We start from the raw sequence: 15,231 nt of genomic DNA on the forward strand, positions 1-15,231 counted from the left end.
TGTATATATTTACAGTCATCTAATCTCACTCCATCTTACAACTTCCTACTCTGCTCTATGGATATAGCTATACTGCAATGCAGCCAGGTCACACCCGATACGCTGCAGTATTAGACGTTTTTCCAGGTCCCCAGGACGTCGGGATGCATGCATGCAATGTCAATATCATCCACTAGGTGCAACGCGAGTGCTTGTTTCCATCTAGTAGACTTGTGTTAGGGTGTTGTAGATGGGGATAGAGGAAGGGCTTAAAACGTGAGCTACAACTCTGAGGAGTGTGGGTTCAATCCCAGTGCTGGGTACTTGTTTTTAGTTTTTATTTTTTTTCAGTGTGAACCCTTTCCCAAACCTTAACCCTTACCTTAACCACTCCGAATGAATGCCTAAACTTAACTGTCAAGTTGTTTATGTTTGAACCCTATCCCAAACCTTATTTTAATTGTTTTTATTTCACCTTTATTTAACTAGGCAAGTAAGTCAATTCTTATTTACAATGACGGCCTACACCGGCCAAACCCGGCCAACGCTGGGCCAATTGTGCGCCATCTATGGGACTCCCAATCACGGCCGGATGTGATACAGCCTTAACCCTTACCTACTTTAACTCCACCCATAGATGTTTATCCACACCCGCCTGGACAAATGTTGAATACTGAAGTGAGTGTCTGTGAGTGTGGGTGTTTGTGTGTGTGTGTGCACCTGTGTGTGTGTGTCGTCCCTGGGCCCAGCAAGGGGTATGGCATCCAGACTTTAGTCCTAAGGGAACATTTAGCATTTGTAAGCCAGGGAGATGGTGGATATGGGAGGGAGGGAGAGGGAGACAGTCAAGGTGGTAGGGATGGATGGGGTGTGGCGAATGGAGGGATGGTGGCAGGGATAAGGAGAGGGGGGCTAGCGGCTGTTAGAGGACCACCTGGTGAGACCAGATAAGTGTAGAAAATGTCATGATGGCAGGAAATTGGTTGTGTGAGACGGAGAGGGGGGATGTATGTGTAAAATATAACCTCAGCAAAAAAATAAACATCCCTTTTTCAGGACCTTGTCTTTCAAAGATAATTTGTAAAAATCCAAATAACTTCACAGATCTTCATTGTAAAGGGTTTAAACACTGTTTCCCATGCTTGTTCAATGAACCACAAACAATTAATGAACAAGCACCTGTGGAACGGTCATTAAGACACTAACAGTTTACAGACGGTAGTCAATTAAGGTCACAGTTATGAAAACTTAGGACACTAAAGATAACTTTCTACTGACTCTGAAAAACACCAATAGAAAGATGCACAGGGTCCCTGCTCATCTGCGTGAACGTGCCTTAGGCATGCTGCAAGGAGGCATGAGGACTGCAGATGTGGCTAGGGCAATAACTTGCAATGTCCGCACTGTGAGACGCCGTGAGACGGACAGGTACAGAATGGCAACAACAACTGCCCAAGTTACACCAGGAACGCACAATCCCTCCATCAGTGCTCTGACTGTCTGCAATAGGCTGAGAGAGGCTGGACTGAGTGCTTGTAGCCTGTTGTAAGGCAGGTCCTCACCAGACATCACCGGCAACAACGTCGCCTTTGGGCACAAACCCACCGTCACTGGACCAGACAGGACTGGCAAAAAGTGCTCTTCACTGACGAGTCGCGGTTTTGTCTCACCATGGGTGATGGTCGGATTTGCGTTTATCGTCGAAGGAATGATCGTTCTGCAAGACAGGAATGTCAGTGTTCTGCCATTGCCAGCGAAGAGCCCGGATCTCAATCCCATTGAACACGTCTGGGACCTGTTGGATCGGATGGAGAGGACAGGGCCATTCCCCCCAGATATGTCCGGGAGCTTGCAGGTGCCTTGGTGGAAGAGTGGGGTAACATCTCACAGCAAGAACTGGCAAATCTGGTGAAGTCCATGAGGAGGAGATGCACTGCAGTACTTAATGCAGCCGATGGCCACACCAGATACTGACTGTTACTTTTGCATTTGACCCCCCCCTTTGTTCAGGGACACATTATTCCATTTCTGTTAGTCACATGTCGGTGGAACTTGTTCCGTTTATGTCTCAGTTGTGGAATCTTGTTATGTACATGCAAATATTTACACATGTTAAGGTTGCTGAAAATAAACGCAGTTGACAGTGAGAGGACGTTTGTTTGTTTTTTTGTTTAATAGAAGCCACTGTAGAGGTTTTCTTGATCTTGGTCTTAAAGCCTCTTGCTTGACTGGAATCATTTCATCTCTGCTCTCAACGAGTGGCTGACTTTGTTAATGGTGTCCATACTACTGAGTACTTTTTTTTACGCACTGTGTGTTTGTGTGTGTGTGTGCTTATGTATGTGACTGTTTATAAGCATTTACAGCTTAGTGAGTCTATATTGTGTTTGTGCGTGCGTGCATACATGTGTGCGAGCATGCTTGTGCGTATCTATGTCTGAGCCCTTGAGAGCGAGCGAGATGGAGCTGGCGGGGTGGGGGGTGGGGGGGGGGGGGGTGGTACCGGGTGAGGAGGCTAAAGAGAAAAAGGGGGATAAAATTAAAGAATACAGATTGCAATCCTCCACAGAAGAGAGCATCTGCCCTTTCTTGATGAATCACAGCTGACCTTAATCTGCTTTCCCTGACATCGCCATGACAGCACCATCACTTCCCCTTCTCTTTCTCTCTCTTTCTCTTTCTTTCTCTCTCTCTATCCCCCTCTCTCTCTCTCTCTTTCTCTCTCTCCCTCTCTCTCTCTCTCTCTCTCTCTCTCTCTCTCGCTTCCTCAATTAAATTAAATTTGAAAGGCTTTATTGGCATGGGAAACGTGGTTACATTGCCAATGTAAGTGAAATAGATAATAAACAAAAGTGAAATAAACAATGAAACATTTACAGTAAACATAAAAATTCAAAAGGACTGGAGTCATTTCAAATGTCTTATGTAATTTACAATGTCTCTATTCCTTTGGATCTCTCTCTCTCTCTCTCTCTCTCTCTCTCGTGCTCTCTCCCAATCTTTCTCTATCTCTCTGAACCCCTCCCTATTTTTTTTCTTTTTTTTCTCTCTCTCTCTATGTATGATTATGCTATAATGTATTCTGTGTAATGTAGTCATCATCATTGCAGCTGGGAACAGGGGAGACGCTCAGCTAGCTATTTCTCAGCCCGTCACCTCCAGAACTCTCATATGAGAATTAATGGCCTTCATATGCTCTCTCCCCAGCCCTGGCTAGTTATCATTTACATACCACGAGGAGACCTTGGAGTTACACAGTGCAGACTAACTCTATGAGTCTTTTTTATTTTATATACAGTATTTGCATAGATACACTTACAGTAGATTGGAAACTAGATGGAAACATACGAGTCAAACCGTTGTTACTAATCAACAATCTAAAGCTTTCAACAAGGGACTCAATTCAATCCGATCCTCAAATCAAATTTCTCCTCTCCTATACTCTAAGTGATTGTTTAACATGACACTATGTAGTGACAATTATAATGTGGTGGTCGTCGATCCGAATGAGTGTTGCGTGACTGCATCAAATACCCAGTATTCCCAATGTGTACGCAGAACATCCTCCAGCCGAGTCACATTACGCCAACACAGCACAACTCTGGTTGCAGTCCTCAGCTCCAGACTCATTCAGGCTCACAATAGGCTGTCCTCTCAAAGCTAATTTGAGAAGGAGGTCCAGGGGAGGGTCCTTGGATCCTCTCCTCCAGTGTGCTTTGAGACAAATTGAGGAAACAAGATCTGAGGAAGCAAGGATTTGACCGTTCGTAACGTTTTCGGACACAGCCTTCGTTATCACAGCAACAGATGGTGGTTTGATTTCTGTGAGGATGTTCCAATTGACGTCCCTCTCCGTGGCCCTGAGCTCCGTATTGCATTTCAATTAACGTGGGATTCGGAGGAGCTGCGAACGAGCGGCTCCCCAGTCAATCCTTGTAATTCATTAAGAATGCTCAGCCCACGCAGAGCTAGGCCATTGATTGGTCAGGAGAGGCCGGATGGTGTGATTATTGGATGGGTGTGTGTACGTGTGTGTGTGTGTATGTGTGCTTGTGTTTGTGTGTTTGCCCCTGAGTGACTTGCAGAGAGATGAATGTCAGTCAGTTTGGCCTTCCTTGGACATCTTTGTGTGAGCGAGAGAGAGAGAGAGAGAGGGTGTGTGTGTGTACCGTGTGTGTGTACCTCTACCGTAGGATAGCCTTTAGGATTATCTGGTCATTCAACACCGCGTTGACCGAGGAGCAGCTTGTTTGATTCACTGACGTGTGGCGTTGAGGATCTGCGAAGGTGTTATCGACTCACCTTGAACCCACACACACTCTTCAACGTGTGACCTTAGTCACCGTCTATGGCACTGTAGACGACTTCTTTAAAAGGACAGATCCATTGACGCCACATCTCAGTCATTCTGTAACTCAGGAGGGAGGCTGTCATCCGTCTTCTCTCTCAGCCCACACGCATCATACATCCCACATCGTTAGTAGTCCTTAGGGTCCGCTAATGAACACATCGCTGGTTCTCAGTGTATCTTCAATCTCTAGAGATCCTCACTAGTTTTATTACAGGGCTTTCTGTATATCCTCTGACCACATACCAATACACACGCAGACACACAAACACGAAGTTTAGTTTTAGTTTCGTTTATTAATTTGATCATTTTTAAAAAACAAGCGCACACACAACACTTGAAAAAGCCGTACATGCACACGAGGTTAAATCATTGAGGATAACACACAATAAAGTCTGGGACCTATTTCCATTGTGGTCCTCTTGAGACAAGATGAAGGCAAGCAAACACACACACACACACACACACACTGAGGAATGATACTGCAGCAGACGCACAGCTGTTCAGGACCAGGTCCCTCTGTGGAGATGGTGAATGGATGGGTGAGCTGAGCTCGCTCAGGGGTTCAGTATGACAGCACCATCAGTTGACGAAGACCTCTCCATACAGTGCCCTCGGTTGTTGTGTGTGTGTGTGTGTGTGTGTGTGTGTGTGTGTGTGTGTGTGTGTGTGTGTGTGTGTGTGTGTGTGTGTGTGTGTGTGTGTGTGTGTGTGTGGGGGATGTGTTAGGGAGATTACAGACTTCCAGTGGAAGACTTTCCCATTGATCCCAGTGCTCAGAACACTGCTAGTGGGAGAGAGGAAGAGCCTAAGCATTACCGATCTATTAACACATGTGAGACACTGATTGCAGTGCGTGTTCGTGTGTGTGTGTGCATGTGTGAGTGTAAGAGAGAGAGAGAGACAGAAAGGCTAAGAGAAAGGGAGAGTGAGGCTCCACATATTTTTGTGTAGAACTGCCTTGTGCGTACCATTATGCATGCATCCATTTGTATGTATCCCTGTAATGTGTATGAGAGTGCATTGTGTATGGTTTTGCATATCTGTGTCTAGTTTTGCATATGGATTTTTTTCTTAATGACTTTGTGTTGGTGATAATGAACCTGTGTTAATCCCTCAGAGTTAATGCATAGACACAGTAGCTAAATCCCTGAGATAAGGGAGACCATTGGTGGTAATGGAGGGACCCTAAAATGGCGCCGGATGCAGAAGGCAGACGTTTTATGTGCCCCTAACCAATTGTGTTTTTTTGTTTGTTTATCTGCGTTGTTTGTAATTTATTTTTTTACTAATTTCGTACGTAATGTTGCCGCTACCATCTCTTATGACCTGAAAATAACTTCTAGACATTAGGACAGCGATTTCTCACCACGGACTAGCAGAATCCTTTTTCTTCTTTCACAACTCTGACGAGCCCAAGGCGGAGGATATAAGGTTCCCTCGGGAACAGGCCTCGAGCCCCGTGATCTGTGTGAAGAGGAGGCGGAGAAAGAGAGGCCGGAGAGCGGGCTGCCTGCTGAGAAGTCAAAGGCGATTGAATAAACCCCCACTTCCCTCAATTCTACTAGCAAATGTGCAATCTTTGGACAATAAAATCGACAAGTTACGCTTAAGATTAAACTACCAACAGGGACATTAAAAATTGTAACATCTTATACTTCACGGAGTTGTGGCTGAATGACGACAACATCAACATACAGCTGGCTGGGAAAATGCAGAGCACCAAATTCAAAAAATTACTATAAAAATCTAACTTTCATTAAATCACACATGTAAGATAGCAAATTAAAGCCACGTGGGTTGTGAATCCAGCCAACATGTCAGATTTCGGCAAAAGCATAGATGCTATTATCTGAAGATAGCACCTCCGTAAATAAAGAGAGAGAGAAGCATATTTCAACCCTGCAGGCGCAACACAAAACGCAGAAATAAAAATATAATTCATGCCTTACCTTTGACGAGCTTCTTTTATTGGCACTCCAATATGTCCCATAAACATCACAAATGGTCCTGTTCGATTAAATCCGTCGATATATATCCAAAATGTCAATTTATTTGGCTCGTTTCATCCAGAAAAACACTGGTTCCAACTTGCGCAATGTGACTACAAAATATCTCAAAAGTTTCCTGTAAACTTTGCCAAAACATTTCAAACTACTTTTGTAATACAACTTTAGGTATTTTTTAACGTAAATAATCGATAAAATTGAAGACGGGATGATACAATACAGGAGGATACAGAAGGAAAACAAACTGTAGCTAGCTTTCTGGTCACCCGCCTCTATCTAACAGTACACTTCAAGTGACCCTCGTTCAAGATGGCCGTACTTCTTCATTACACAAAGGAAAAACCTTAACCAATTTCTAAAGACTGTTGACATCCAGTGGAAGCGACTGCAAGAAGGTCCCTTGGAAATCTGGATTCCCAATGAAAACACATTGAAAAGAGAGTGACCTCAAAAAAATAATTCTGAATGGTTTGTCCTCAGGGTTTCGCCTGCTAAATAAGTTCTGTTATACTCACAGACATGGTTCAAACAGTTTTAGAAACTTCAGAGTGTTTTCTATCCAAATCTACTAACACTATGCATATCTTATCTTCTGGGGATGAGTAGCATGCAGTTGAATTTTGGCATGCATTTCATCCGGACGTGAAAATACTGCCCCCTGTCACCAAGAAGTTAAACGATGTACCGGCAGTATAGAACAGCAACGCCTGGTAAGACAAGGGGCGGCGGTCTATGTATTTTTTGTAAGCAACAGCTGGTGCATGATATCTATGGAAGTCTCGAGTTATTGTTCAACTGAGGACTGTTTTGCTAGCGCAGACTGGAATATGTTCCGGGATTCCTCCAATGGCAGCATTGAGAAGTACACCACATATTGGCTTCATCAATAAGTGCATCGATGACTTCGTCCCCACAGTGACCGTACGTACATACCCCAACCAGAAGCCATGGATTACAGGCAGCAGCCGCACTGAGCTAAAGGCTAGAGCTGCCACTTTCAAGGGGCGGGACTCTAACCTGGAAGCTTATAAGAAATCCTACAATGCCCTCCGATGAACCATCAAACAGGCAAACATCAATACAGGAGTAAGATCGATTCGTACTACACCGGCCCTGACACTCGTCAGATGTGGCAGGGCCTGCAAACCATTAGACTACAAAGGGAAGCACAGCCGAGAGCTGCCCAGTGACGCAAGCCTACCAGATGAACTACTTCTATGCTGGCTTCAAGGCAAATAACACTGAAACATGCATGAGAGCACCAGATGTACTGGAAGACAGTGTGACCACGCTCTCCACAAACAATATGAGTAAGACCTTTAGACAGGTCAATTCACAAGGCCGCAGTGCCAGACAGATTACCAGGACACGTACTGCGAGCATGCACTGACCAACTAGCAAGTGTCTTCACTGACATTTTCAACCTCTCTCTGTCTGAGTCTGTAATACCAACATGTTTGTACCGACTCCGTGAAGCACCATAGTGCATGTGCCCGTGCCCAAGAACACTAAGGTAACCTGCCTGATCACCGACAACAACGAGACAGCCTACAGGGAGGAGGTCAGAGACCTGGCTATGTGGTGCCAGGACAACAACCTCTCCCTCAGCGTGATCAGGACAAAGGAGATGATTGTGGACTACAGGAAAAAGAGGACAGAGCACTCCCCCATTCTCATCAACGGGGCTGCAGTGGAGCAGGTTGAGAGCATGAAGTTCCTTGGTGTCCACATTACTAACAAACTAACATGGTCCAAGCACACCATGACAGTCATGAAGTGGGCACAATAAAACCTCAGGAGACTGACAAGATTTGGCATGGGTCATCAGATCCTCAAAAGGTTCTACAGCTGCACCATCGAGAGCATGGTTGCATCACTGCCTGGTATGGAAACTGCTCGTTCTCCGACCGCAAGGCACTACAGAGGGTAGTGCGAACAGCCCAGTACATCACTGGGGCCAAGCTTCCTGCCATCCAGGACATCTATACCAGGCGGTGTCAGAGGAAGGCCCTGAAAATTGTCAAAGACTCCAGCCACCCTAGTCATAGACTGTTCTCTCTGCTAACGCACGGCAAACGGTACCTTAGCACCAAGTATAGGTCCAAGAGGCTTCTAAACAGCTTCTATCCCCAAGCCATCAAGACTCCTGAACATCTAATAAAATGGCTACCCAGACTATTTACATTGCCCCCCCCCCCCCCTCTCCACACCACTGCCAATCTCTGTTGTCATCTATGCATAGTCACTTTAATTAACTCTACCTACGTGTACATACTACCTCAACTAACCGGTGCCCCTGCACCCTGTATTTTTTTTACTGATGCTCTTTAATTACCTGTTAGTTTTATCTCTTATTCTTATCCGTATTTTTTAAAACTGCACTGTCGGTTAGGGGCTTGTAAGTAAGCATTTCACTGTAAGGCGCATGTGACTAATACATTTTGATTTGACTGTAGAAAAAGTAGTGCTTTATTTACACATTATTACCAGGGATTTGAATAGGATCAGTGAATAGGATCAAGTAGCCTATGCCTACCTGGCAGAATGATATCATGACGAGTTGCATCAATCCAGTGGGCATTTGTTTTGCAAACTCTGCACTTACATGAGCGCTACAGAAACATTGCTAACCAACGGTCTCTTGCTAGTGCCACCTACATTAAAAGGGTAACTACACCCCAAAATCCACATTTATTATTCATTTTTTCCAGACCTCGAACGAGGTCTCCTGATGCGATTTAAGCATTGTTGTGGAATTAGATCATCTAAACTCTTAGATATTTGTTTTACTCTCATGCTGTCTCTGATTCATATATGATTCTGTTTTCACTGAGTACTAACACAGTCTGTTCGGCTAATGATAGCGCTAGAGGGAGTGGAACGAGAGGGACAAAGGATAGAGGGACTAGGGAAAGAAAGAGGGACGGATGCAGCGAGAGGGGAAGAGAGAACATCTGCACTCCTCCAGCTACTCTAAAGAAATGGGTATGACGCATGACGCACACACTCATATTCCTCACCGGGGGATGCCACTTGCGCTTTTGACGTACCCTGTCTCGTTAGCACTGATTAGCCCAATCAGGAACTACATTCATCCTCAGCCAACTACACTACCCGCAATTCCCTCTGGAAACCACAGGCCGTCTCAACCCATCAGAGCCTGAGATGCTGGGACTGGGACTAAGCCTACAATAGTCCATCAATCACATTTTATTAGCCTGAGTAGCACATTGTTTTATAACAACTGATTATAATGGAGTGATGGTGCAGACAGACATGGAGGTTCTGCTTCTAGCTCCTAAGCAACTTGGCAGTAATTAGTTTTTTTTTGTGTTATTTCTTACGTTATCCCAGAACGTTTTTTGTGTTATTACATACAGCCGGAAATAACTTTTAGATATCAGAGTGGCGGTAACTCACCAGCATTACGACCAGGAATACAACTTTCCCGAATTGGATTCTTTGTTCGTACCCCCCAGGTCAATTGAACTTATCCAAGAGGCTGCTCCAAGACGCAGCGGGTGGAGAAGAGGTATTCGGAGTGGACTTCTAGTCCGACTTTGTTCACCCAACCTAGAATACCTCACAATCAAATGCAGACCGTATTACCTCCCAAGAGAATTATCTTCGGTTATAGTCACAGCCGTGTATATTCCCCCTCAAGCCGATACCACAACGGCCCTCAAGGAAATACACTGGACATTATGCAAACTGGAAACCACATATCCTGGAAAAACACAGACCACTGCTTCTCCCCCTTCCGGGATGCTTACACAGTCCTCCTCCTCCCTCCCTTCAGTAAATCTGATCATGACTCCATTTTGCTCCTCTCTTCCTATAGGCAGAAACTCAAACAGAAAGTACCCGTGCTAAGATTAATTCAACTCCGGTCTGACCAATCGTAATCCACGCTTCAAGATTGTTTTGATCACGCGGACTGGGATATGTTTCGGGTAGCCTCTGAGAATAACATTGACGTATACACGGACATGGTGAATGAGTTCATCAGGAAGTGTATAGGGGATGTTGTTCCCACTGTGGCTAGTAAAACCTACTCAAACCAGAAACCGTGGATAGATGGCAGCATTCATGCAAAACCAAAATTGAAAACCACTGCATTTAACCATGGCAAGTTGACTGGGAATGTGGTTGAACCCACCAGTGTAGTTATTCCTTCTGTAAGGCAATCAAACAGGCAAAACGTTAGTACAGAGACAAAGTATAGTCGTAATTCAACGGCTCAGATACGAGACGTATGTGGCAGGGTCTACAGACAATCAAGGATTACAAAAGGAAAACCAGCCAGGTTGCGGACACCGACTTCTTGCTCCCGGACAAGCTAACCACCTTCTTAGCCCGCTTTGAGGAGAACACAGTGCCACCGATGTGGCCCGCTCCCAAGGACTGTGGGCTCTCCTTTTCTGTGTCCGACGTGAGTAAGACATTTATGAGTGTTAACCCTCGCAAGGCTGGTTGGCCCAGCCGGCATCCCTAGCTCTGTCCTTAGAGCTTGCAGGAGTGTTTATAGTCAGGCCGCAACCGCAGGGCTCTCCAGAGGATGGGTCAGGCCAATGCATCACTGCATCACTGCCTGTCCTCCAGGACATCTACAGCACCCAATGTCACAGGAAGGCCAAAAAGATTATCAAGGACATCATCCACCCGAGCCATGGCCTGTTCACACCACTATCTTCCAGAAGGCGAGGTCAGTACAGGTGCATCAAAGCTGGGACCAAGAGACTAAACAACAGCTTCTACAGTTTCTTGCAAAAGTATTCATCGCCCTTGGTGTTTTTCCTATTTTGTTGTATTACAACCTGTCATTTAAATTGATTTTTATTTGGATTTCATGTAATGGTTTTTCACAAAATAGTCCATATTGGTGAAGTGAAATGAAAAATAAATGAAAAGGGGTGTGTACATATGTATTCACCCCCTTTGCTATGAAGCCCCTAAATATCTTGTGCAGCCAATTACCTTCAGAATTCACACAATTAGTTAGATTCCACACAGGTGGACTTTATTTAAGTGTCACATGATCTCACTATCTGTTCTGAAAGACCCCAGAGTCTGCAACACCAATAAGTAAGGGGCACCACCAAGCAAGCGGCACCATGAAGACCAAGGAGCTCTCCAAACAGGTCAGGGACAAAGTTGTGGAGAAGTACAGATCATAGTTGAGTTATAAAAAAAATATTAGAAACTTTGAACATCCCACGGAGCAACATTAAATTCAAAACTCACGGACCAGGCAAGGAGGGCATTAATCAGAGAGGCAACAAAGAGACCAAAGATAAGCCTGAAGGAGTTTGGGGGGGTTGTAAGGCAACAAAATAGAAATGCCAAGGGGGTGAACACTTTCGCAAGCCACTGTATCTCACGGACATTAGACTGTTGAATAGCCATCACTAGCCGGCTACCACCCGGTTACCCAACCCTGCACTTTAGAGGCTGCTGCCATATAGACATGGAATCACTGGTCACTTTAATAATGGATGCTAGTAACTTGAATAATGTTTACATACTGCTTTACTCATCTCATATGTGTATTTGTGGTGCAAATATTCATATCATCAGGGTCAACATTTCGTAACCTAGAGAACAACATGAGCTTGGTTTTACTTGTATTTAACACTAATTTTAGATCTTTAAGTGATTTGTGAATTGAATCAAATTCATGCTGAAGTTCACGAATGGCCTGCTACACTGAGGTGAATGTTACAAGTTTTAACAGTGTGTCATTAATGTACAAGATTAACAATGATGGACCCAAAATCGAACCCCGAGGAACACTTTCTTTAATCTCAAGAAACTCAGATTTGACCACATCTGTCAAGATGGCCTGAGTTCTGTCACTTAGATAATTCTGAAAACATAAACAGGCTGTGTATCCCAGGTCTATTCTTGATAACTTATTCAGCACAACAGAATGATCAACGATGTTGAACACCTTTTGAGAGGTCAATAAACAAGGCACAAGGCAGCACAGCTCTTTTTAGCATCCAAGGCATTGACAAAATAATTAAAAACTAGAGTGGTTGCTGTTGTAGTACTATGCCCAGGCGTAAACCCTGATTGGTTTATATGAAAAATTCAATTATCAGATAAAAAAGGAACAAAGTTGTACATTAACAAACGATTCAAGAATCTTAGCTAAACAACGTAGTCTTGAAATGGGGCGATAGTTGTCAAGATCATTTGTATCCCCACCCTTATGGAGTGGCAGCACATATACAGATTTCCGTGCTTTAGGAATAATTCCTGATAACAATGTTAAATCAAAAATTGAGCCAGCAATAAAGAGAGTTGCAAACCAGGCTCCAAATGATCATCCCCTGTGGATTAATTTTTTTGTCTAATGTTAGCAAAGCATCCAGGACGTCTTTGTCAGTGAATTTCCAAAAAGAAAACTCCTGACCAGCATTTTCAGTATCATTCAATGGATTTTCACCATCGACATCCAAACTACGCTTTTCAAGAGCTGGCGTTGAAATACATTCAAATATATAGCCTGCAGAGATAAAATGGTGATTAAATGCATTAATGATATCAATTTGGTCAGTAATAGGGCTAGAATCTAAAGGAACTTACTTTCATTAATCTGATGACTGTTATTTATCTACTCACTCTCTCTGGTCTAATATGTTCATTCTTAACCCATCATTTTATACAGTTAGTTCAAAAGGGGCAGTTCCGTCAGGCTGACACGCTCTCTGACCTCACTCAAGGGGGTGGTGACTACTTATAGAAACAATTTCCTCTTATAGTTTCTAAAATCACACCTTCTCTTAACAAAAACAGTTTCATCATTTTTGGATGGAAACATTGTACATGTAGTGTGTATACTTTTCAAGTTACTGTTTTTCCTATACATGATATCACGAAATAACACACAATACGACATTAGCAGGGAACTGGTGGGGCTTAATGAGAATTAGGAACTGATGGGTCCAGAGGTGAAACGTCCCATCTCTGACCATTCCTCACTTTCTATGTTAGAAATATTGTTCTATTATTCGCTTTAGAACGTGTTAGAGTTTTGGCGGGAAAAGTATTCTTAAACCAACTGTTTGCCAGAGGAACGGAGCAAGAAGAATTGCACTCTGACATCATCGAATGAACGCCTTGGCTGATAGCACCCCCGCTTCAGCCACTTGTTCAGGAAACGGGAGTGGGGGGACAAACCTGAATTGACACTCAAACGGAGACAGTTCAGCAGATGAGTTTGGCAGTGTGTTATGAGCATACTCTGCCCAGACAAGGAACTTGCTCCAGTTGCTGGCCTGAGTGGAAATGAAGCAGCGGAGGAACTTCTCCAGCTCCTGGTTGGTCCGCTCAGTTTGCCCATTCGGCTGAGGGTGGGACCCAGAGGAGAGACTCAAGGATGCCTCAGGTACTCCAGTGTCCTGGATGCTCAGTTAATTTAGAGGATTGTCCCCATTGTAGTACTCGGGACCGGGCTGACCATGGAACGTACAGTCTGTTAGTGGGTCCCCCACAGGGATCAGGTCCTCGGGTCTGGACTTGTCCGACCATGGTCTCAATTCTCCATATCACAGGGGCCACAATGTGTGAGCTGGGGACGATTGGGTCGGTGTCCCTCTCCTCGTTAGAGACATTGTGTTGGCGGGACAGGGCGTCTGCCTTCTGATTCTTGGATCCTGGGCAATAGGCTAGTGTGAAATCGAACCTATTAAAAAACAGAGCACGCCTGGTGAGCATTCAACCTCTTGGCTTCTTGAATGGAGACCAAGTTCTTATGGTTCGTCCATATCATGAAAGGATGAGGTGTCCCCTCCAACAAGTGTCTCCACCCCTCGAGAGCACACTTAACTGCCAAGTGCTCCCGGTTGCCTACATCATAGTTGTGTTCTGTTGACAAGAACCGCTTGGAGAGAAAGGAGCATGGGTGCAGTTTCTTGTCCTCCTTGTTCCCCTGTGAAGGGACCGTCCCTGCTCCGGATCAGGATGAACGAGGATGGTCCAGAGATGAAATGTCCCTTGAGCTCCATGAATGAGTGAGGTGGGACAGGTCCAGTCCACTACCGCCTCAATCTTTATGGGGTCCATTTGTATGCCTGCTGTAGAGATAATGTGACCCAGGAAGGAAACCTGGGATACGTGGAACTCACACTTCTCTATCTTGACATATAGTTGACTCTGCATGAGGCATCTCAGGACTTGGTAGACTGCAGTAGGTATTCCCGGAAGGGTCTTGTAGAAGATCAAGGTGTCGTCGAGGTAAACAACAACTAACCGATTCAACATATCCCTCGGAATGACATTGACCAATGAAAGACTGCTGGTGAGTTTGATAATCCGAAGGGCATGACGAAATACTCATAGTGGCCACTAGGGGTGTTAAAGGCAGTCTTCCATTCATCTCTCTCCCTGTTTCTCACAAGATTGTATGCAGGGACACAGGCCCCCATACTTTCTACCCACGAATAAGAAGCCTGCACTAGCAGGGGATGTAGAGGGGCGCATAAAACCTGCCTCCAGCGACTCCCGGATGTAATTGTCCATGACTGCTTCTTCCGGGGTCGAGAGGGAGTACATACGACCCCGGGGAGGTGTGGTGCCGGGTAGGAGTTCTATGGCACAGTTGTATAGACAATGAGGGGGAAGGGTAGCGGCCTGCCTCTTACTAAAGGCCTCCCGGAGGTCAAAGTATTCGGGAGGGAGAGTGGAAAAGTCTTGGTCTTCAAGGGATGCAGGAGGATACGGTTAGGCTCCTTGTGGGGGTCTTAGATTTTTAGTCTGGCAGTCCTTACCCCGGTCTAGTAGGTGTCCCGTGGACCAGGAAACGAGTGGGTTATGTAGCTCTAGCCTGGGATACCCTAGGATAAGGTGGTTCTCGGGAGCAGCTATCAACAGAAAACTAAGAGTCTCAGA

The 15,231-nt window shown here is 44.9% G+C and overlaps 1 protein-coding gene across 5 annotated transcripts in view; it reads left to right on the forward strand.

Annotated features, from left to right (window-relative positions):
• brsk2b (BR serine/threonine kinase 2b) overlaps positions 1-15,231 on the forward strand; it is a 178,879-nt gene that overhangs the window by 89,115 nt on the left and 74,533 nt on the right. The window lies entirely within an intron of this gene.

This window comes from Oncorhynchus mykiss, chromosome 6 (genome assembly GCF_057628025.1).
Source record: "Oncorhynchus mykiss isolate SJ-2025 chromosome 6, ASM5762802v1, whole genome shotgun sequence".
NCBI classification, from domain to species: domain Eukaryota; kingdom Metazoa; phylum Chordata; class Actinopteri; order Salmoniformes; family Salmonidae; genus Oncorhynchus; species Oncorhynchus mykiss.